General features: G+C 40.5%; 1 protein-coding gene and 1 pseudogene across 9 annotated transcripts in view; both read right to left on the bottom strand.

Moving 5' to 3' along the window:
* AFF3 (AF4/FMR2 family member 3) overlaps nucleotides 1-23,245 on the bottom strand; it is a 568,940-nt gene that overhangs the window by 361,143 nt on the left and 184,552 nt on the right. The window lies entirely within an intron of this gene.
* Nucleotides 6,822-7,935, bottom strand: LOC123927022 (annotated as a pseudogene).

Here is a 23,245-nt window from a genome sequence, read left to right as displayed (position 1 = left end):
CAAACACATAGCACCTGGATGAAGGGACAAGCCCGATGCGTCTCCAGGGCTTCAGGGGATCAGAAATGATCTATGCTTTTATTACTCAACAACTTGCTTCAAAAACACCATACACACTTAATAAAGCTTCCAATTGATCTCTTTCTAGGAACTTGCTTTCTTTCCTCTGCACATATTAATAAATCAACAATTAAAAATAAAATTTCTGAAGTCAAACCAATCAGAATTTTGCCCACTAATGTACATCTCCAAGTAATCTAAACAAAAGCATTACAGCCCATATGCTAACCCTGGTTAATTTCTGCTATGTCTCCTAGCAGCTCCCATGGTCTCACAAAGGCTCAGGGTAGAAGCTGATGTGTAAGTTGATACTGGAATTCTCTTGAGAGTGGAACCCTGTCTCCTTGAAGGAAAGGAGGTGAAAGTTGCATCTCTCATCTCTCAACTTCTCCTCATGCCCCTACTTATACAAGGCGATGCTCGCTTAGAAGTCAAAAGCTAGAAGGAGATGAATAATTAAACAATTTTCCAAAGGTCTCCAAATGAGCCAGAAGCAATCCAGCCCCAGAGCCCCTCCAGAGCTCTAAACCTTAAAAATATTAAAGTGTCCTAATCAGAGAACCATGAATGTATACTGAGAAACCACAGAGCACGTGGGAGGCTATTTCATGCTTCAGAGCCCACAAAGCTATTGTGGGACAGATGTACTAATATGGGAAAGAAAATTAAAGTTCAAGACTAAATAACTTCACAAAAACCTCAGTATGGTAGTTAAACAGCATTATGTAAGTCTTTTTAATATGCACGACATGAAGTCAGAGATCCTTCCTTGAATATAAGTTTCCAAAGGCTCTTTGTCCTATAAATATTTGCAAGTAGAGGCTGATATTTATAGGTCATCTTCACAGAACATCATCACCTAATTATATTTATATAACAAGAACAGGCTGGACTTTGTTCACCAGTATCAGGTGGAACTTGAAAGCTATCAATGATAAAAGAATCTTCCTTCAAAAGCTGAGTAACTGTATCTACATAAACCAAATTGAGTTACTCTTTTTACCATATCGCTTCAGGTAAATAAGGCTGGTACTGCTCAGTCTTCAACAGGAGACACAGACAAAAGCCAGAAAGTGAGTTACACTTTCTGCACAGGCAGGCCTTGGAGATCTGTTGGGTAAGGCGATACCACTGCTGTGGTTTGTGATGGTCCCAACCTCAATTCATTTGAACAAAGAATTGCATCACCCCGGCTCTAAGGGACATGTCAAATTAGTGTGGAGTCCATTCAGATCAGTTCTCTTGGAGTTGCCATAGCCTCTAACTATAAGAATGCTGGTCACAAAACACCTGGTACAGCAGTGTCTAAATACAAATCACAGACACGCCACAGAAACCAAACTTTTGGGACTTGGATTAGATGCTGTATATTAAAGCTACTTTTTACAAAAGCACAAAAAATATTTTAGACCAGTTTAATACATTTCAGGCTATGATCTAAGAAATGGCATGGGTAAATGTCAGTAAAAACTTTATTAAGTAAGAGAACTTTATTAAGTAAAACTTTATTAAGAGAAAACACAACCAATTAGATTATATAATATATATAATTATTAATTATATAATTAATAAAAATTAATTAAGCCCATGGATCAACCCCATTCAAAAAGAAAAAAGCATATATTCCTTCATTTCATCATGAAGTCTGACCACCTACCTCCTCCAGTGTAGTTTCATGTTAATTTTATGTTGACCTCAGTTATTTTTTTTTTTTAATAAATCTGGTTTCTCCTTCCCTAGGACTTCTCATATGAATCATCTGAAAACACTACCTTAAAGCATATCTTTTTACAGAAAAATGCTCTCTTGGAACAAAGCATTTTCTGACATCACATTGCATTGCTCTTACTTGATTTAAGTCCATACTATAATAAAGTAAAAAGAAATTCAAAAATGTTAAAATAAATATGCTTTGAGTATAACATTTCATAACCAAAAGAGCCTGAAAACAGTATTTCCAAACAAATGAAAAGGCTGTGGTGCCAACAAATATCTAAGAATGAGCCTCATTTTAAAATACAGTTTGACATGTTCAGTGAAGGAGAATCAGGGGTAAATTCATTATCATGCATTTAGAATTTTTATTTTATTTAAATGAACATCTGACTTCTTTTCATGTTTCAAATTCAGGAAGGCAGAATATCCCGGGATATTAAAATAAAGTGTTTTCTGGATTATATAGAGATTGCCACAGACCTGCACACTAGCATCTCTCTTAACTTTAAGAAACCGTTGGCTCTAGGCTCAGAGTGTTCAGTACACAGGTGAGGTCAAGAGGATAAGCTTGGTTTACCCAGACTGTATGCCTTCCCACCAAGAAATGATAAGAGAAGGTTTATACGTGGAAAGTGAAATAAAAAGTCATACTTCCTTTTCTGAGGATTGCAATCTAACAAGACAGACAAGCAGAACTAAACAAATAGCTGGTCCCAGGAAGAGCCCGGCAATGTTGCAGGGATGTGAGTACGAAGTTATAGGTGACCTGAGCTTGCACTGCCAGGTGGATCTTCAGTGTGATCACTGTAGGCTGGTCCCCTCTGTCACAGAGTGCAGACTAGGCCCTGACGCCAGCCATGGATACCATGAAGCCATCTGAATGTGCCAGGAACTTGCTTTGAGAAGGGAGAAGAAAATTGTCTGATAGGTGATATAGGCTACTCTCCTATCCACCCAACCCTCCCTCTCTCTCCCTCTTTCTCTTTCACTCAACTCCTACAGTTTGGCACTCTGGGACAAACCAGGCTTCTGATCAAAGGCAGAAGTGACAGGGGTTCAAAAGTGTTGATTAAGGGGCGCCTGGGTGGCTCAGTGGTTTAAGCCTCTTCCTTCGGCTCAGGTCATGATCTCAGGGTCCTGGGATCGAGCCCCACGTCAGGCTCTCTGCTCCGTGGGGAGCCTGCTTTCCCCTCTCTCTCTGCCTGCCTCTCTGCCTACTTGTGATCTCTCTCTCTCTATCAAATAAATAAATGAAATCTTTAAAAAAAAAAAAAGTGTTGATTAATGTGTGTACCTACTATGCAGATCTGTGAGACAGGGCTTTTATATTTTTTTAAAGCATTAGCTGCTGACAAGTTAAGTTTGCCCCCGGGACCCAGGAAGTTAGCCCCAAAACACAAGCTCAGATACAGGTACTTTCCAATGTATGGTTCCCAAGGACATATTCCATTTCCCTGTGGCTTTAATGAGACCCAAGAGCTGTCCGTTTATAATGGCTCCCACAGCACTTCTGGGGGTGACTTAGTAACTCGCCTAAGCTTTTACAATACTAAAGTTCCAGCAACCACTAGTTTAAGATTTAGAATTGAAATTCATACAGAATAGTGTTTGAAGCCGCTGAGTGAGTCTTGGCTTTTTCAACCTTCACAACATCACAGAAGGTTCACAGTTTTAAGACACAGAATAAGCATTGATTTTCATGACCCTAGGATCAGTTTGCTTTATAACAAAATCAACAACATGATAAAACAGAAATAATGGCATACTCCCCATCTCATTATTTTTGGTCAGCTTATCTCTGGGTGTGAAGAGTCAGGACCTAAGAGTAATATCCATTGACTAGTTGGTGAGCTCACAGCACTAGCTGAGATGTTAAGACTAGCAAGCTACATGCTGGCCTCATGTCGCACTCAGACTCTGGCCACCAAGAGAAGCCAAATGCAATAGTTCCTTTTCCAGAGATCTGTATGGCCAAGAAGCAGAGAGGACCCTTCTGGGTACAAACTGAGAAGGACTCCAGCTTTGAGGAGGCGATGAGGTGTTAGCAGAGCACTGTTGGGCTCTTTTCCTGTTTCACGTCAGTGAGTACTTCAAATCCCCATTAGTCATGGAGTACTGGTTAAAGAGCACTGGGATAATTTTGTTGTTGTTTCGTTTATATAAACTTAAGTATAAATAATTTGTATTGCAGGGTTTGCCATGGGCTCTCTTCAGTCCATGGGGACGCCAAAGAACAAGATATACAAAAGCACAGTCCTGGTAATGATAGGATGAGGTTCATTTATCTTCCCTGATTTAGCACTACAGTCAGTGCACAGATGAAACAGCTCACTCTGCTTATTTTTCTCACGGAGAAAGAGCATTCAGAAGACACTTCTCTTCATTCCAGATTTTATGCTGATTAAAAACAAAAACAAAAACCATGATTCGGAAGTAGAGCACCCTCCAGTTATGTGGGGTAAGTAAGAGCCACCACCAGGAGAACTGTTCTGCTCCACAGCTGTCCCCTGTGTCAGTGGCCTCTCCCACAGCCCCACTGGCAAACCCTGCTGACTCTCCTTGCTTGGGGCAGTGCTGTACTGGAACCCTGCGTCACCTTACAAACTGTCTGCCTGCCCAGCTACCCTGCAGGAACCAGGTGGGCAGGGACAGCATCTTGCATTAATCTGTGTCTGACAGGTACAAAATGCTCTTTGATGTTAGTTCCATGCTCTTAGGATCTGAGAATGTATCTCCCAGAGTTTAAAAAGCTATACAGAGAGGCAGCAAGGTCAGCATTTTCCAGAGGACCCCGTGGACTTCACAGTTAATCATATTTTCCAATTAACTTTTCCACAGTGCTCCATAGATCTTCTTGTTTTATTCCTGATCCTAATGTACAGTTTCAATAATGTGGGGTTTTTTAATTGATGTTAAATAAGCTCCTAGAAGTTGCATTGCAATGAAGTAATTTCACTGAAAGGCAAACTAGATTTGCTTGTCAGATAATAAATATATGTATGTTCATAATTAAAAGAGATTTATCTTTCCAGAAAGGAGCATAATGAAATGAAATTCTGAGCTGTATACAATTAGTGATGCATTTCACCTGAGATCTTTTTCAGAAAAATACAACATTCAGAATAGTAAAGTCTTGAGATGAGTTTGAGGACCTAGCAAGAAAGTAACGAGCTTAAACTAGAGGTGGTGGTATTTAGGTTAAGCATCTGGAAGACAGACTCTCAAACACAAGATCTGAGTTGGTGGGAAAAGACAACTAAAGACGGCTGGAGGTATTTAACAATAAGGCAGCCCCAGGAGAGAAGCAGACTTCAGTTCTAGTGCCAACCCTGGCTGAGCAGGACTACCTTCCCTGGGTCCTGTGACTTCCTCAGCACAAACACCCACTGTGCGCTCCCAGCCTAGGGAGGTAGAACCAGCATCTCTTGGGTAGCCAGGAATCCCCGTAGATGGGTTTAGAACAACAGCACAAGGAAGTGAAAGGGACCCTGTATAAAAGAGAGTGGGTGAAGAACAGAACTTTTGCCTGACATCTCCCCATTAAAAGTTGGACTCCTGAAGCTTCTTTCCAGCATAGCCCCTACATACCCTCAACGGTGATGGAGATAGCGCTGTCTGGATCAAGTGTGGGGTCTCTTTCAGTTCCATGGTTTGGCATTTGACACTAACCTATCAACAGGGCTTCTGCAGGTCTAGAAGGTAAGTATTTTATGTGAGTTTTCACAAAGATCTGAAGTTGGAAGTTTCTGAGAAGACTCCTCTGTGACCCAGCATATAAAGAACTATAAAGGCAATTCTCTAAAACAACACAGTGACACAGGGCCACAAAGGTGCTATCCAGGTGTCCTTAAGTGCCTCACAGGCAGCTAAATACAATCAAAGCAAATCAGCTCTCAGGAAGTAGAGGTGCAGGGTAAGGACAGAGAAGGATGTCCTGCAGATTTCCACCCTGGGGATGGGGCAAAGTGTACCACGGGCCTTAATCCGACAGTCAGGGCTGCAATGAACCTAGACAGAACAAAAGGCCAGATCCAGGCAAACTTTCTGGACAACTTGTATTAGAACAGATATGATATATTCCCTCTTCTCATCTGCCCCCAAAAGGAAGAAGCTTGCACTCCATTCCTGAGAAGGGAAGAAGCACGTCCATCCTCACTCAGCCTGCTCCCTCATGACTCCCTCCCCGGGCTGGAGGGAATTTTCCTATCACTGCTTAAGAGAGAAGGATCAACATGCCTTGGTCACTCTGTTATTTTGGCTCTTTCTATGACAATGATGCATTTTTAAATTTATGGTGCATTTTTAAATTTACAGTTGATATACTTGGAAAGTTATATTAGTTTCAGGTGTAAAACATATGGATTCGACAAGTCTATATATTAGGCTATGCTCACCACCATAAGAGTAGTTAGCATTCTGTCACCACACAATGTCAGTACATTTTTTCTGCTCTCCTGCCATGCAGAAAGCTTAGCTAGGCACAGCCTGCCTCTCAGGAGAAGCTGCAGGTGTCCAGCATTTTCCAAGACTACTGGGATTGGAATGTTGAATTCTGGGGAGAAGAAACACAGATCGAAGGCCACCCTCTGTAATCCACTTGACCAGCTGAGATTCTGACATACATGTGACTGTCACTTGTGTCTATTTCCCAATTAGTCCTGGATTCAGGAGGGGACAAAAGGCATCTCTTCACATGCCTCTTCACACTCTGGCACTTTTAGGTTTCAAAAAAGGAGGCTTCCCAATATTTAGCTTTAGCAAGGGAATGGCCAATGTCCACTGTCACCTCCCATATGTGTGGCCTTTTTTTTTTTTTAAGAGCAACTGCTGTAAACAGAGCTCATCCTTTTTTTTCATTGTTTACATAATATATTCAGAATCATGTGGTTTCTAATGATTAGAATTTTGTCATGCTTGGAAGTGAAGAGAAGACAGTGGCTGAGAAGAACATCCCCTCATAAAAGACACCTGAACAGTATGCTCAGGATGACTAATATTAAGGACTTGAACATAATAGTTTTCCTCAGAAGAAACAATCTTAGTTTCTAAAGATAATTCACTTCTGACATCTCAGCTCCTGGTTTCAGTGGCTGCACACTGTGTACCTCTGTGCCACACTTAAGACAAGTAAAGTACACGTCAAATAAGAGACTACGTAGTAGTAAGAGAAGATATGCTCACATCCTATAGTCTGAGGCATGGTGGGCCACTCCACACAGAGAACACTGTTTGCCGCTGGTGGATAATGTATTGTCACTATTAGGAGCACTAGTAAGAGGAATACACCATGAAGACAACTTATCAATTTCTGGATATTAATAAGTGGTAAGAGAGGGGAGCCTTGGTGGCTCAGTTGGTTAAGCAACTGTCTTCAGCTCAGGTCATGATCCTGGAGTCCCAGGATCAAGTCCTGCATCGGGCTCCCAGCTCCATGGGGAGTAAGCTTCTCCCTTTGACCTTCTCCCCTCGCATGCTCTCTCTCTCTCACTCTCTCTCTAATAAATAAGTGAAATCTTAAAAAAAAAAAAAATAAGTGGCAAGAGGAAAATCAGAAACTCGGCAAATCCATGTCAGAGAAGTTCCGTATTCACATACTCAAAGCCAACATCACGAATGTTTGGGGCTTGCAAAATACAGAATGAATGCCTAGGAGATGTTCTGTCAAAGTTGCAAACTTGCCCCTCTGAAGGAAAAATCAGGAAATTAGTCAGCCCGCCCAATTTAAAAAAAGTCCAACCATGATATTCATACACTGCCTGGCTTTCCCAAATGATGCCATATGATGGTTTCGTAACAGGTCATAGCAACGCTCTTCCAGCCACATCCCGCCAATTGTACACACAGCATACCACAGCTTCTGATTCTTCCTCAGCATTGGAGAAAAATCATTTTGTACTGAATATTCAAAATGGATTGTCCAACGGTGGCATTTTTAGAGTAGCTGGTGAATCGCCACAAGAATGCTTTTACCTCTGGTTCGGTGTGGGCTAACAGCCCTGGCTTACATCCATGAAATCACTGAGAAAACTGGGACCAAATAGCTGCTCCAGGGCCTTGTTCAGTTTAAGTGCATCCAACTGACTTACTCTTAGCACTCTGTTGGTTTTTCCTTTTCATGTTCTCTTCTCTGGAAGCCATGTCTTCTTTGAGGCTCTCTTACTGACAAGCAGTTAAGAAGGGAGAAGTTTTAGGAGTCTGTGAAATGCCCCTGTTCCATGTAACTTTCTCAGAGACATTCTCTGGGAAGCCTGGCTTCTCCTAGCAGAAGCTGGATTAACCGCCCCCTGCACTTTTTAAAGGATTTTATTTGTCAGAATGAGAGACAGAGAGAGAGAGCGTAGAAGCAGGGAGAGTGGCAGGTAGAGGGAGAATCAGGCTCCTCACGGAGCAAGGATCCCTACGTAGAACTCGATCCCAGTACCCTGGGATCATGACCCGAACCAAGGGCAGATGCTTAACTGACTGAGCCACCCCGGTGTCCCTTTATGTGGCCTTCCTTTATCCTCAGCCATGGAGACAACTTGGAATTTCTCTTGACGCGGTGTTCACATGGACTGTCACCACCAACAAACTGCCACTGTGACATGAAATTATCTGTTACCCCAGACCTTTGCATACTGGGCGCTGGCTGTATTCCTTTCTGAAGAAATTCTTACTCTACTTAGCCAGAAAGGTTATCTGGGGTCATCATTCATTCACTCACTGTACAAATAGTTACTGAGTAATTTATAACTCAAATGGGGAAGCAGAAAACAGTTATTGTCTTTCTGGGACCTCTTTAAAATAATAAAGTACTGAGGATAAAAAAGTACCATGAACCTTACTGAGAGGACATATTCTTACCACGCTAGGGGTATAGTTTAGAAAGAAAGAGACTGAAAAGTTCAAATATTCCCAGAGATGGCAGGCCACCTGCCAGAGCTGAGTATCATGATCTTATTATGTTCCATATGACAACAGAGAACTTCCTGAGACCTTAGCCCCATCATGAGTATTTCAGGACTCTACAAATAGTCCCATATCCAAAGGCGTATGGTTTGTCCTAAAATTCTAACACCACTTCTCTATTCTGAATACACCACAATTTGAAACCATTTCAGTATTTTCCATTCCACTTAAGAATGTTAGGGGAGAACTGACGAACATGCAAGGGGGAACTGAGAACCTCTGCTTGATGCCACCAGCTGCAAATAAACATGCTTCCTGGTAAGTGACCCCAGCAAGCACCCTCAGTCACAGGAGCTACATGATACATCAGTCAACAGAAGCAAAAGAAATGGAAGGAGGTGGGAAGAACATGGATTCAAACAAAACCCAAACCCAAACCCCTCCATTATTTACATTCCAAAATCAGAAGAGGAAAACCTCCCAAACTAATTGGTTGATCTTGGAGCCTAGGTAGGTAGGTGAGCAGGAATGTACGTAGGAAGGTAGGTAGGTAGGTAGGTAGGTATCCATGGTAAGAGTGAGTGAGACAGAGGAAGAGAGAGGGAATTTTCCAAGATGCTTGAAAGGAAAAATAAATATAACCCAACATTCACGTGTATTTCATTTTTGTTTCTTTTCCCCCATTCTGCTTCTTCCTCCTGTCCCTCAGAGACTATAGCCCTCGGAGAAACGGAACTGGGTATTAGCTGGCTAGTAATTAGAGGATCTAGGTTTGCTGGTACGGAAGGATTAATGAGAGCTAGCCACACGATGCTCAGCTAATCCCTCACCTGAAGCACCGGGGCTATTATGGCCTGGTGGTGCTGTGCGGGCAGGAGTTCCCAAGAAATCGAGAGGATCTTTTCCTGACAGCTTCATAAGCTGAGTGTCAGCACCTGGCCTGCTTTGATGATGGGTTTTACCCTAATCAGACCACCCAGGAACTGCAGGGACAAGAAAGCCAGCTGAGTTTCAGGGCCATGTCCACGAAGCTACAGGAAGATTACAGAAAAAAGGCATTCTTTTTATCTGTCAAATCCATATACATTCCTACACAGACAGGAGGAAATGCCACTTGGGGCTGTGTGCTGCAGTTTATAGCTTGTAACTTCATCTTCTAATTGTTTTTTTAGGACAGTAAGAAGTTATACAATATTCAGGAACAAAGTCCAACTTCAAACTCCGAAGTCCCGAGGAAGGAAGAAAGGATTAGGGTGCATTCATTTGGTTTAAAGATGCTGGCCTCAGTGAGAAATTACTGGACTAGTGAAGTGTGAATACACTTGTTGGAAAGGTGAACACTCTTTAAAGTACTAATGACCTTCATTAAAAAGAAGTTTCCTCTTTCAGTAATTATTGTCTGCATTCTCTGACCTCAGTCCAGACCCCAGTCCAAGCTGGGTATAATCTGTGGCATCATCCCTTGCCAACGCTGTCCTCAGACACTCAGGTTTAATACAGGACATCTGTGACTATTTCATGCATTCCTACACCCAAAAAGTAACATTCTAGAATGAATATTTATATTCAGGAAGAAAAGAGGAGAAAAGTACAATGTATCTCATGATGGACAGGCATAAAAATCAGTGATGTCCAGGTTGGAAATGCCAGGAGAGAGAAGAAAAAAGAATAGTACCAGCCCCGTTTTCAAGGAAATTTCATACGCAAAGTAGACAAGTATACAGTGAAATTAGGTGAGCTATAGAGCTGGGGGCACCTTACTTGACCTCAATGCAATTCTATTATTTATAAAACGGCTATAGTAAGAGTACATATCTGATGTGGCTGTGTCGAGGGATCCAGTGAGTTAAAACGTGTAAAGTACTTAAAATAGGGCCTGGCACACAGTAAATAATGACGATGGTGGTGACACTAATGAGGATGATGTTACTGTTGTAATGGTTAATTTTTTTTAACCTTTTTTTAACTGAACTATGGCTGATCTATGTTACATTATGTAACGGTCAATTGTATGTGTCAACTTGGCTAGACCACAATACCCAGATATTTGGTGAAACACCATTCTAGATGTTGCTATTTTTAGGTACCTTAGATACTTTTAGAGGGGATTAACACTTAGGTCAAGAGATTTCGAGTAATGCAGATACTTTCCATAATGTGGGTGGGCCTCATCTAATCAGTTAAAGGCTTTAAGAGAAAACAACTGAGGTCCCTGAGGAAGAGAGAATTCTGCCTCCTGACCTCCTTCAAAGTCAGGCAGATTGCAGCATTAAGTCTACTCTGGGTCTCCAGCCTACTGGCCTGCCCTGCAGATTTTAGACTTGTCAGCCATCATAATCATGGATCCAATTTCTTAATTGCAATCTCAATCTCTCTTTCTCTCTCTCTCTATATATATATACCTTCATATTTTATATATATTCATATAGATACATATATACATATATATCTTCATATACATATTTATAGATACTGTGTATACTTTTGCATATATATATGCAGAGAATATATGTATATATTCTTAGTATATACTAAACTCTTACTATATATATGTATATGTATAAATATGTATGTAGGTATATGTATGCACACACACACACTCTATTGGCTCTGTTTCTCTGGAGGGCCCTAACACAAATGGTATTTTCTTTTATTATTATTTCATGACCAAAAAAGATGAGAGATATACCAGGGATCAATATTACAAACAAGATTTCAACTTGACTAACTTTTTTTGTAAGGCCATCCTGTTTGATCTTGGTTCCCTAAGAAACTGGCAGAATGTGAAGAGAATAATTTACTTAATGAATACCTAGTTATTTCCTTTCTATTAGAAAATAAATACAAATTTTTAATTAAAATAAACAAGTAACATTTAACCTTCTTGATTACACCAGGGGCAAAGGTCTTCACACCCAACTCACTTAATCACATAAACACAACTCAGTTCTTGGCTTTAAAAGGGAAAAAGGCATCCCTCAGTTCCCCTCTTCACTTTGTTAAAGAACACCTAAGCCCTTTCCTATGGAATAGTTCCTATCAGTTTAGATTGACACTGTATCTAAGGAACATTTAAATATTTGCAACAAATACAAATGAATTGTCCAAGAAGAAAAATCCAACTCCATACAGCTTTAGAAAGGCTATGATATATTGAGAAACTAACAATTTTCTTTATATCTCCTATCTCCAGACAGGGACAAATAAAGCTATTTGTTAAAACTAAGCTTCCCAAAACATCTGATATTCTGACTACTTCTGCTAGATTAATGAAACACTTGAAATATAAAAAGTGAAACTTGTATTTCTTTCATTATCTGCTTATGGCATTAATCAGAACTGCTTTGCTAATTACTCTATTGTTAGTTTTCTTTTTTTTTTTTTAAGATTTTATTTATTTATTTGACAGACAAAGACCACAAGTAGGCAGGGAGGCAGGCAGAGAAAGAGAGGAGGAAGCAGGTTCCCTGTGGAGCAGAGAGCCCAGTGTGGGGCTGGATCCCAGGACGCTGGGATCATGACCTGAGCCGAAGGCAGAGGATTTAACCCACTGAGCCACCCAGGCGTCCCTATTGTCAGTTTTCTATTGGGATAAATCTAAGGTATAAAGAGTACAGTAGAGCTTTATATTTAAATCTTGTTCCAAATGATGACTACATTGTTCTGATGGGGCCCATAGCATTGAGGTTATAGTTGGATGTGTTATTCTGTACTGAGCTAAAAGCTAACAGGCTAAAAGTAGCCTTCTGCAACCACTGAGATCTTACATGTTTCACTAAAGTTTACCTCCAAATTTAAATGTCTGATGTAGCAGGAAACTTGTGCTATAACTTAAATCAGGAGATCCTGGTGTCCCACAGTTTCTGTGTGTGTTTGCATATGAGTGTGCATGGGGTATGTGTGTGTTGTTAATTTAATCTGCTATATGGGCTTTCCTCTGTGACTATAAAATGTTTTACACAAATTAATTAGAAAAATATCCCTCTGAAGAAGTAGGTAGACTTTTCCAGTTTTCTAAATTATCTTCCCAGATAATTTGCTTCCAAAACTAGAACTAGAACGAGGAGGCAATTCTAAATTGTCATGTTTTCTCTCTGTCCCTTGTGTTCTCACCTGTTTCATGACCACCCTCCCCTCGCTCCCTTTCTTCAAGTTCCAGATTTCTAGGTCCATCATAAAAGGAATCAACAAGAACTCTGAGCGTTCCCAGGATGCACTTCGGAAACCTTGAACAGTTAAATGAGCTTCTGTTGCTACTGAGAATAAACCAGGATCCAGTGAGCCCTGCCATTCGTCATTAGGGTAGGGATGGGGACCAGAAGGGAAGTTTCTCTGGCAGTTAGAGAAAAAGAAACTGGCCTAGCCCTGCTATAAATTGACAAAGACTGTGAGGAATTCCTTAGAAGATTCAGCAGCCATTCCTGCTATGAGAGGCTTTGCTTGAAAATTTTCTTGGACTTTTGAGTTAGGAGCTGTCTAAAAAGTTACTATGTTATTGTTATGTGTTGGGCTTATTAGAGCAACTAGCATACTATGTTCAGGAAATCTAGCAGTTTTACATAATATCAATTATATATGGTACCAGCTGATCACAGTCCATTTTTCCCTTCTTCCTTTACTAATAGTACCTGAAATTTGTTGGACAAGGCAATGTACCCACTTTAAAAACCACTTTTCCTAGTTTCTGCTGTGACTACTCATATGCTAAATCCTACTGAATGGAATGTCAAAAGGTACCTGGTGGGGCTTCTGAGAAACTTCCTTAAGAGGGGACTTACACAGCTAGCAGTCACCATTCTGCCCATCCCCCTTCTTCCTCTCCTCTCAGGAATAAGATGGTGATGGCCAGAGCTGCAGTAACTACCTTGCAACAATGAAGCAGCACGGAGGATAAAAGCTACGCACTAAGGATGGTAATTAAAAAAAAAAAAAATTGGCCTGAGGCATTGATAATATTATGGTTAGGCAGCCTGTTAAGATTGATCAATCAATCAATCAATCAATCATTTAAAGATCCCTGCAATCTATCTCCCAAGTAGCAACCACTCTTTTTCCTAGTCAATTACCCAGCCGCTGCTTAGTGCCTAATGTGAGCCAAGTGCTGAAGGTACCAAGAAGGGTGAGACATACTTCATGCCCTCATGGAGCTAACAGTCTACTGGGGGAAATATTCAGGTAAGGTGCAAGGTACATGATGTATGATAGTAAGATGTGTGTCATTAACCCATTCAAAAGAGGTCTATTAAGTCCCACTAAGTTCTAGATACTCTCCCAGGGATACAATAAGGGGTTTATATCTAAATGACAAGGAGAAGAGCAAATTGGAGAACCAAAACCAAAACCAATAAGATTAATGAACAAGACAAGGTCAGAAAATAGGGGTGTTGTGATAGTGAATGACAGCTTGTAGCCAGCAAAGGCATCTCTGTAAAGGTAATATTTAATAAATAAAGTTTATCTCCAAATTTAAACTAAGATCCTGAACAAAGAGAGAAGGAAAAAAGAACAAAATTGCCCTGTGGAGAGCTGGGGGAGGAATGTTTCTGGCAGGAGGCAGAGTTCCTGCAAGTGTCCCAGGCAGGTATAGGCTTAGCATCTTGGAGGATGGTGTTAATAACTCCGAGAGAGAAATTAGTCCTGACTGGGGTGGGGGAGTGGGAAGTTAAGGACGTTTCCCCAGTTGGCCTGGGCTGCAGCCAAGTCCTTCACCTCTCTAGAGCGCAGAATTCCCAGCAGAGAAAGAGCACAGTGACGGAAACCCCTCTCCACACCCTCCCTCACGCCCTACTCAGCAACACACACCACTCTCTGTGCCTCACTCCCAACCTACTTTCCTTCACTGAGAAATCATCCCACAAGACCCAGAGAAAAACAAACAAGCAAACAAACAAAACAAACTGAAGAAACCCATCTTTTTCCTTCTACATCAGGGGAAAGTAATTTTGGGCAGCACTGGCACTTCAGAAGCAGTCATCATGATGGAGGAAGGCCCTGCCTGGACCCAGATCAATTGCCATGTAGAAGTTCACTAACACACCATTCCTGTTCAAATGTTGCCTGGTACCTCAGCTCAGAAGAGTCAGCTGCAGCTTCCCTGTACAGATGCCAAGCCAGTGTGGAAGAGAAGCAGCCCAGGCCCTCAAAGCCACAAGAGAAACTGAGGCAAACTCAGGCCCCCCCCTTACTCCCAAACCCCACCCTAGTTCTGTATGCAGCCCCAAGAACACGCGCCTATGTGTGCGGGACAGCACCTGTATCCCGAGTACCCTCCAATGGCTTCATGACACTACCAAGCAGATGAGGACATCACTAATCTTTTGGTTTAGTTAGCGTTATTTAAACAGTTGGAAGTGTAGAAACACACCAGTCCACTGACTTTAGCAGATTCCGAGGTGATATATCCAATTTTCAATAAATGATGATGTTATCATATGGACAACAATTCTTTGATCAATAAAAGAAAACATGACACTGTCCTCTTCTCAAACCCAAATGTGCTCTTTCCTTCTGGGGGAAAATATGTGGGTTTATCAAGTGAAAAGGTTTTTCTTCATTTTAATGAAGATCCTTTCTTTTCACAGATTTACTGCACTCAATAATTGTCAAGTTATTACCTGGTGATCTATTTCTTTTTTTTTTTTTTTTTTTAAGAGATTTTATTTATTTATTTATTTCACAGAGAGAGAGAGAGAGAGAGAGAGAGAGGTCACAAGTAGGCAGAGAGGCACGCAGAGAGAGAGGGGGAAGCAGGCTCCCCGCACAGCAGAGAGCCCGATGCGGGGCTTGATCCCAGGATCCTGAGACCATGACCTGAGCAAAGGCAGAGGCTTAACCCACTGAGCCACCCAGGTGCCCCTGGCGATCTATTTCTAATGAACTCTACTTGGTTAAAAAAGAAGCTGAACGTGGAAGAAAAATTTCTCATTGGTTTCCTATTACCTTTCTGATGACTGTTCAGTCTCTCATCAAAAAGTAGGGCTGGTGATGGTTTTGTGGAGTCTTCTGGTGATTTCCCTCCACGTTTCTCTCAGATTAGCACTTTACATAAAACTAGGACTAGTAGATCATTTGTCCCACCGATGCCTCTATTTGCAATTTCTGCCTAATCATCTAGATTAGACAGAAGGTTGTCTCTCAACCTAATCCATGCTGTCTTCTGTTAAGTTCTCTGTGTTCAAAATAAGCCTACTTATATTGACTTTTTGTTCTAATGGCCCAAATTGAGATTGGAGTTGATGATCTTGGGTGGAGTTGAATATATCTTTTCCATGTTGTCCCAGTGTGGATACTTCTCATTATAAAATTAAAGCTGTTTAAATGTTACTATCTGTTACCCTATCAGGAATAACATCCGTATGTAGGAATGTCCTAATAAATCAACTGGGATTAATTAGACAAAAATTCAACTTTAGGCAAAGCAGACTGTGAAAGGATGGTGGTGGGGAACATAAACTCCCACTTCTTTGAAGTGCAGAGGTTGGTCAAATCTTCCCATCTTCATCAAATTACACCACCTGCTAGGGGTTCAGGTACAGAAGGAAACATGGAGGGAGCCAGCCTTTCTTTCACTGGCGGTCAAGGAGTTTACACTCTAAGGTTCAGTAAACATGCTCTATAACTCTTTGTTTTTTAAAGTTTTTCAGCAGTTACGTGCTACAAACCATGCTTGACCCCAGAGGTACAAAGAAGAAAAAGATAAAGCAGTGAGTAACAGAGCTAACCAAGGAGCTCCCCTGTAGCCAGGATGACAAATAGTCGGTGGCCCACAAGACCGAAGTCCAGAAAGAGCTTACTCTGCAAAGGAATCATCAGACTATAAAATAGACATTTACATTTAATTAAGAAAGGAAATGGACCTTAAGAGGTTATCTGTGAGGTTTTTTAACTTTTTCTTTTTTTTAAATATTTTATTTATTTATTTATTTATTTGTCAGAGAGAGAGAGAGAGGTAGAAAGGGAGAAAGTGTACAAGCAGGAGGAGCAGCAGGCAGAGGGAGAAGCAGGCTCCCTGTGGGACTTGATCCCAGCACCCCAGGATCATGACCTGAGTCAAAGGCAGACACTTAACCAACTGAGCCACCCAGGCATCCCTCTGTTGAGTACTTTACAACAGACTTAGAGAAAATAGTCCACAGGGGGTTTGGGTGATTCTCTGACATAAACTCTAATGTGATTCACCCATTTAAGTATTCCACAGTTAATGGACACCGACGATGTATGAGCTGGCATTACAGAGGCAAGACATGATCCCTGCTCTTGACATATCTTGTCCTCAGAAATAAGTGAGTATACAGAGATACCTCAGAATGCAAGACTTATTGCCTGCAGGCTGATGCAGTAACAGGAACCAAGCATGAAGGAACCAGAGATCTAAGAATGGCCTTTAGTTGGTTCTCAAAAGATACACGTGATTTCTAAGACCTGTATACTTTTATTGAAAATTGATGTTGTAATTTCTATTCTTCAGTAACAACAGTGGCTCCTTCTCCCTTTGTTCACACACTGTCAGGATCACTTGAATATATGTACACAGAAGATACAAATGAGTAAGTCTCCACGATCTAATTAGCAAAACACAAGGCAAGAAAACCATTCTTTGACTAGGTAAAACCACTAGCCTAATGGAACTCTAAAGTGAACTGTAACACTCTCCTTGAGGACTCCTGGCAAAGAGGACCTTCTCACCATTTCCACAGATGGAGTGAAGATGGAGTGAAGAGTGCACGATGAGCACACTGAGCGCCTTCTCGCCTATGAAGTCACACTGCCCACCTAGAGAGCCCAGTGGACCCAACCACAGTGCGGTTGGTTCTGGCCCTTTTTCCTCTTCCCGAAGGCAACTGGGAATGGCGAGTTTCTGCTTTTCCATCTGTCCAATTTCTAAAGTCCCCACCGTCTAGCCGGGAGAAACGAGAAACTCACTATCCATCTCACCTTCACTGGGAAAACCCTATGGGGTCTAGGTTATGCAACAATGATTTCTTCAAACAGCTTCTTTTGTCTCCAAAACCCATTCTACAGGCATTTTTAGACATGGCTCAGCTCTGCACTCTGGGATATATAATCACGGAGAGTAAGCCACACAGGGGGAAGATGCTTTTGGGATTAGAAAGCAGAGGTCGTCAACAAAATCTTACCGGCCACTCAGGAAACCTGTGAGGCATGTGATGTGGGTCCGACACACCCCAGCACAGCTTGGATGACATTCAATACACTTGCTGAACAATCAGTACAAGGGACAATGCACGTGCAAAGCCAGGTGTCCACATTTCTGACAAACAGAAATTCCCCCATTACCTATTTCAGGGATTTTCTAAATGTTTCATAGAAAAATTAACTTCAAGAACCAGGTCCCCCAAGCAATCCTCCCCTCAGGCTCCGTGTAACAGGCACAGCCCCCACCACGAAGAAGAGCTTTCATTCTGGGAGATGACACATGCAGCGACTGTCGCTAAAAGATGGTTGACGGTCCAGAGAGAGGCTCTGATGGACATCCTCAGGGGCTTCCAGGTGCAACACTGTCTTCTGAATTTCTCCATAACAAGCCCCAAGCTCAGACATGGAACTTCTCTTGCAGACCAACACTCATCAAGAATAAAGGAAAGCAAACTCATCTGGGCCACCCAAATTAGAAACCAATAATTGACGAATAGGAATTGGGCCACAGTCACATTGTTTGACACTTGTGTAAAATGGTTTGCTTATGGAGCTAACAATACCAACAGCTGATGAGTGCGTGGGTCTTAAGTAACTAACATATTTAGGAGACTATGGCACCTCAGCCACCTTTAATCCCCAGTCACATACAAATAACAAACTAATCTCAAATCTTTAGGGTAGTGATTTATGTCGTTTCATTAGTGTATCACTCAGAGCCTTGTACTCACTACATCCTAGATAAAATGACCCTAATTAAAATATGTTATCTTAGGGGTTTCTATTTGCCAACATTTTGTTCTCCTCATGCAAGGGTATATATTATTTGCTTCAGTCAGATCATTACATAAATATTTATTCAATACCTATTATGTGCAAAGCCTTGTATAAAGTACAGGATGTAAATATAAACAACACATCTAAGCAAGTGCCTGTAAATAAAGTCAAAGGGTGGCTATATGTAGACAAACTGCATAGAGCTATCAGAGGAAGCGGGAGTTGCATCTAACCAATGGGAGCAAGAGGAAGGCCCTTAGGACCAGCTTGGGGGACATACACAAGTAGGCCTGTGGAGATGGGAGGGTTGGAAATGAGCTCAGTGAGGGCAGAAAGCATGGTGTGGGAATGCACTGGGAATACTAAGACATTCGGTTTTTTCAGTGCACAAAATAAATGAAGGGACTGGTGGAGGGTAAAGCTGGGAAGACAGAATGTGGACGTAGCCTGGATTATCCTGCAGCCAAGAACAGGTATTTAGATTTTGGCCATAAGAAGTTTTTTCTTAAAAAAAGAAATTTTTTAAGTAAGGGAAGTCATGATAGTTGTATGGAAGAGCAATAAGACCACATTATTTTCCTAGTCCTCTGCAACTTGTGGAACTCTCATTCAGGCTGGCTAACTTCTCTTCCCAACACTAGCCTGCATTAATAAAACTCTGCTGCACAGGTCACTGGTTTGGGGATACTCAGAGCTCATGGCTGCCCGGGGCCACCTTGTTCTGGGGTGGAAGGCCTGGCCGTCTTCTGCCTGCAGTGCTCAGTTCCTACAGAACTCACTCCTTGGGGCGCCTGGGTGGCTCAGCAGGTTAAAGCCTCTGCCTTTGGCTCAGGTCATGATCCCAGGGTCCTGGAATTGAGCCCCGCCTTGGGGGGGGGGGTCTCTGCTCAGCGGGGAGCCTTCCCCCTCTCTCTCTGCCTGCCTCTCTGCCTACTTCTGATCTGTCTGTCAAATAAATAAATAAATAATAAATAAATTCTTAAAAAAAAAAAAAAAAGGAACTCGCCCCTTTACGGAACTGCAGATGTGGGAAAATCTTACACTAAATGGATCTGGAGACAACTCCGTATGTTGCCCCCCATTCCATCCACCTTGACACCTTCCAGCTTCTGTGGCACACTCTGAGGCTGCTGTAGTCTATTGTATTTCATTTGGAATGAAAGGAAAAAGGATGATGAATGAGAATAGTGGATGGCAAGGGCCTTCTTGAAAGGACAGCTTCACCTCCCTACCCCAAATTAGCTTCTTCTGCTATCCCCAGATGGACTTCCTTGCCTAATTCTGAGAAAGAACGGAAGTCCTAATAAAGACAGATCCTGAAGTCCAGGGCGGAGCTAAGAGCATGAAAAGGCTTTTCTCACCCTAAACCTGTGGTCCGTGTAGGAAAACTTCTGAGAATTAAAACCACTGTGTCAATAAACAAATAAATAATGAAAATAAGAACTCCTAACTAAATAAACCAGTCAAAGAAAGACAAATACTGTATGATTTCACTCATATGTGGAATTTAAGAAACAAAACAAACAAACAAAGGAGGGGGAAAAAAGAGACAAACCAGAAAAATGGATTCTTTAAGTATAGTGTATAAACAGTTGGTTACACGGCGGGGAGGATGGGGGAAATAGGGTATGGGGATTAGGAATGCACTTGTCTTGATGAGCACTGAGTAATACATGGGACTCTTGGATCCCTATATTGTAGACCTGAAACACTGTATGTTAACTACCCTGGAAATAAAATTTAAAAATTCATTATGACAGAACATTTGATATTTAATATGCTCTTTTGTCTAACTTAAAAAAAAATGTTATGGTATAGTATGGACTAAAGAATATATAAACTTAAAAAACAAAACAAAACAAACAAAAAATGATGCTGTGTCTTCCCTACCATGAGCTCATGACAACATCCAATCCAATTCTTCCAACTAGAGAGATACGAATCCTAGGAAAGAAATGGTCAGAAAACCTCTGACTGTATCCCCAATTTAACTCTTCCAGATAAAATTTTTGTCGGAAAAAATAAAGGTCACTTTCCAAGTGACCTTGGCAAGTTACTCAGGTTTCAGAGTTCTCATCCAGCAAATGGGAAAAATAATAGCACCACTCTACATCGGTGATCAAGAATTACACGAAGTACTGCATATAAAAGTACTTAATCCATCCATTTAGGATATCTTATTGCTGCTAACATTCATGTATCTAAACTGTTTTATTGATTTCACTGTTTCCATCTCAAGTGAAACATTTGTTTCCTTTTAGTTCCCCTCAAGGCAGGAGAAAAGATGAACTTTGGGGGCAAGTATGTGAACTCTATCTGGTATATATAATGTTCTAAAACTCTCACAGGCATCGATATACATCTTCTACAGCTACTGAAATAATGTTTCAAATATCAAAAATTAGAATGGAATGAAATGTCTTTTCACACAATAACCATGAAATGATATTTTTCACTCTTCCCAAGTACTTAAATAAACAATTCTTATACTTTTTCTAGCCATTACAAAGAAATTTTAAAAATCAAATCACTACTAGCAATTTGATTTATGAGAGACAGATGAGATAGCATTACTAACAGAGTGATTTTATAGTTAAACCTTAATTACATGTGCAGCTGCATCAATTCAGTTTGGACAAATAATTACATGATTAATCGTGCAGTAACATTAAATGTAACATAACAGTAAGATTAAATAGATTATCTCTATGCTCTTTCCTCAGCCAAGTATTTCTGCATTTGTGGTTTGTTTTCTAGGTTTTGCTTTGTTTTTTAACCTTTAAAAAAAATAAGGGGGAACAAATTAAGGAGTGCCAGTGTGTGGGTGAATATGTGACAGATTCCAGGAGAGGAAGAATGGAAATATTTGCTGAATTCTGAATATTCTGTTTGGTAAAAGAGATACAAAGTCACTGCATTCTGTACCCCCAGTGCCTGAGTTATGGGAGACAAGTTGATGTTTGTCCTTTGAATGAATGATCACAGCAATTCATTATTACTAATAATAATGAAAATATGGCCAAATAAAAATTTAGTGAGTTTTTTGGTGCATATCCACGAAATCATCTTATTTTACAAAAAGGATTTAAAAATTAGGTTTAACTATTTCAAACTCCTAGATGGAGAATTTATCCATCTATTTGGCAAATGTTTCTTAAATAACTATTAAGCATAATTACAACAGGAGAATCAGACTCATACATCAATCTGTTACTTAAAACTGTATTATTTATACATTCTGTGCCCTACTAGTACTGTGATGAATTTTTGAAAACGTTGAGACATACTTTCAGTTGGGACAGCAAATAAAATCTCATTTGTAGATAGAAAACTACTGTTCAGGAAATTTGACAATAATGAGAATATATATTCCTACATCCAAATATATGTGCCTGGTATACATATGTCTCATATAATCTGACTTAGTGCCAAAGGGGCTAGGTAAAATTAATCCACTAAAAACTGAGGCTAAGATACTATACGGAATACTAAAATGAACTTTTGGTTAGCCTAAAAAACTAAGAAAGAACATTTATTTATATTATAGCTTAACAATTTTTATGTTCTAATTGTAACCACCCGCTCAGTAGTAAGCAAAGAATGAGTCAAGGCATAATTATTATTCAAAATAATTTTTCTAAAAAAAATTTGTATGATTGCCCTCTAGGACATCTTTCTGATTTCTGAACCTGGTTTTTTTGCAAAAACTAATAGAGTCTATAACTCTTACTAGAATTTCCCTTTAACAATAACAATAACAACACAACAACAACAAACCAAAACAAAACAAAAAACAACTACCATACCATCATCCTGGCTGATTTTCTTTTTAATTACTAACTTGTCTAACTCTGCCAGATGGTCATTTGCTAATGGTTCTGCCTATGATCTGACCAGTTCTCCAATATCAATTTCATTGACTTCATTGAAATCCCATATTTTGGTAAGACACGGATATCACACCACAACAGCCAAACTATGGAAAGAACCTAGATGTCCATCAACAAATGAATGGATAAAGAAGATGTGAGATATGTGAGATACATACATATATATATATATATATATATATATATATATATATATATATGATACACACACACACACATATATATACAATGGAATATTATGTTGCCATCAAGAGAAATGAAATCTTGCCATTTGTAATGACGTGGATGGAACTAGAGTGTATTACACTAATCGAAATAAGTCAATCACAGAAAGACAATTATCATATGATCTCTCTGATATGAAGAATTTGAGGGGCAGGGCGGGGGGTTGTAGGGGTAGGGGGGAAATGAAAGACGGGATTGGGAGGAAGACAAACCATAAGAGACTCTTAATCTCACAAAACAAACCGAGGGTTGCTAGGCAGTAAGGGGGTAGGGATAGGGTGGTTGGGGAGGGTCTGTGCTATGGTGAGTGCTGTGGAATATGTAAGCCTGATGATTCACAGACCCGTATCCTTGGGGCATAATACATGATATGTTAATCAAAAAACAAAAAATAAAAAATAAAGACATGGACACAATTCCAAATTGCATTGCATTTGCAATTTATTGTCCAATGTTTACAACAACTTCTTAGGCGGAACAGATAATCAGAGGCAAGGTTAGAAAAGAGGATAGAAATTCATGTTACATATGGT

This window comes from Meles meles, chromosome 16, assembly GCF_922984935.1.
Source record: "Meles meles chromosome 16, mMelMel3.1 paternal haplotype, whole genome shotgun sequence".
NCBI classification, from domain to species: Eukaryota; Metazoa; Chordata; class Mammalia; order Carnivora; family Mustelidae; genus Meles; species Meles meles.
This window is presented reverse-complemented; position numbering and strand designations above follow the sequence as displayed.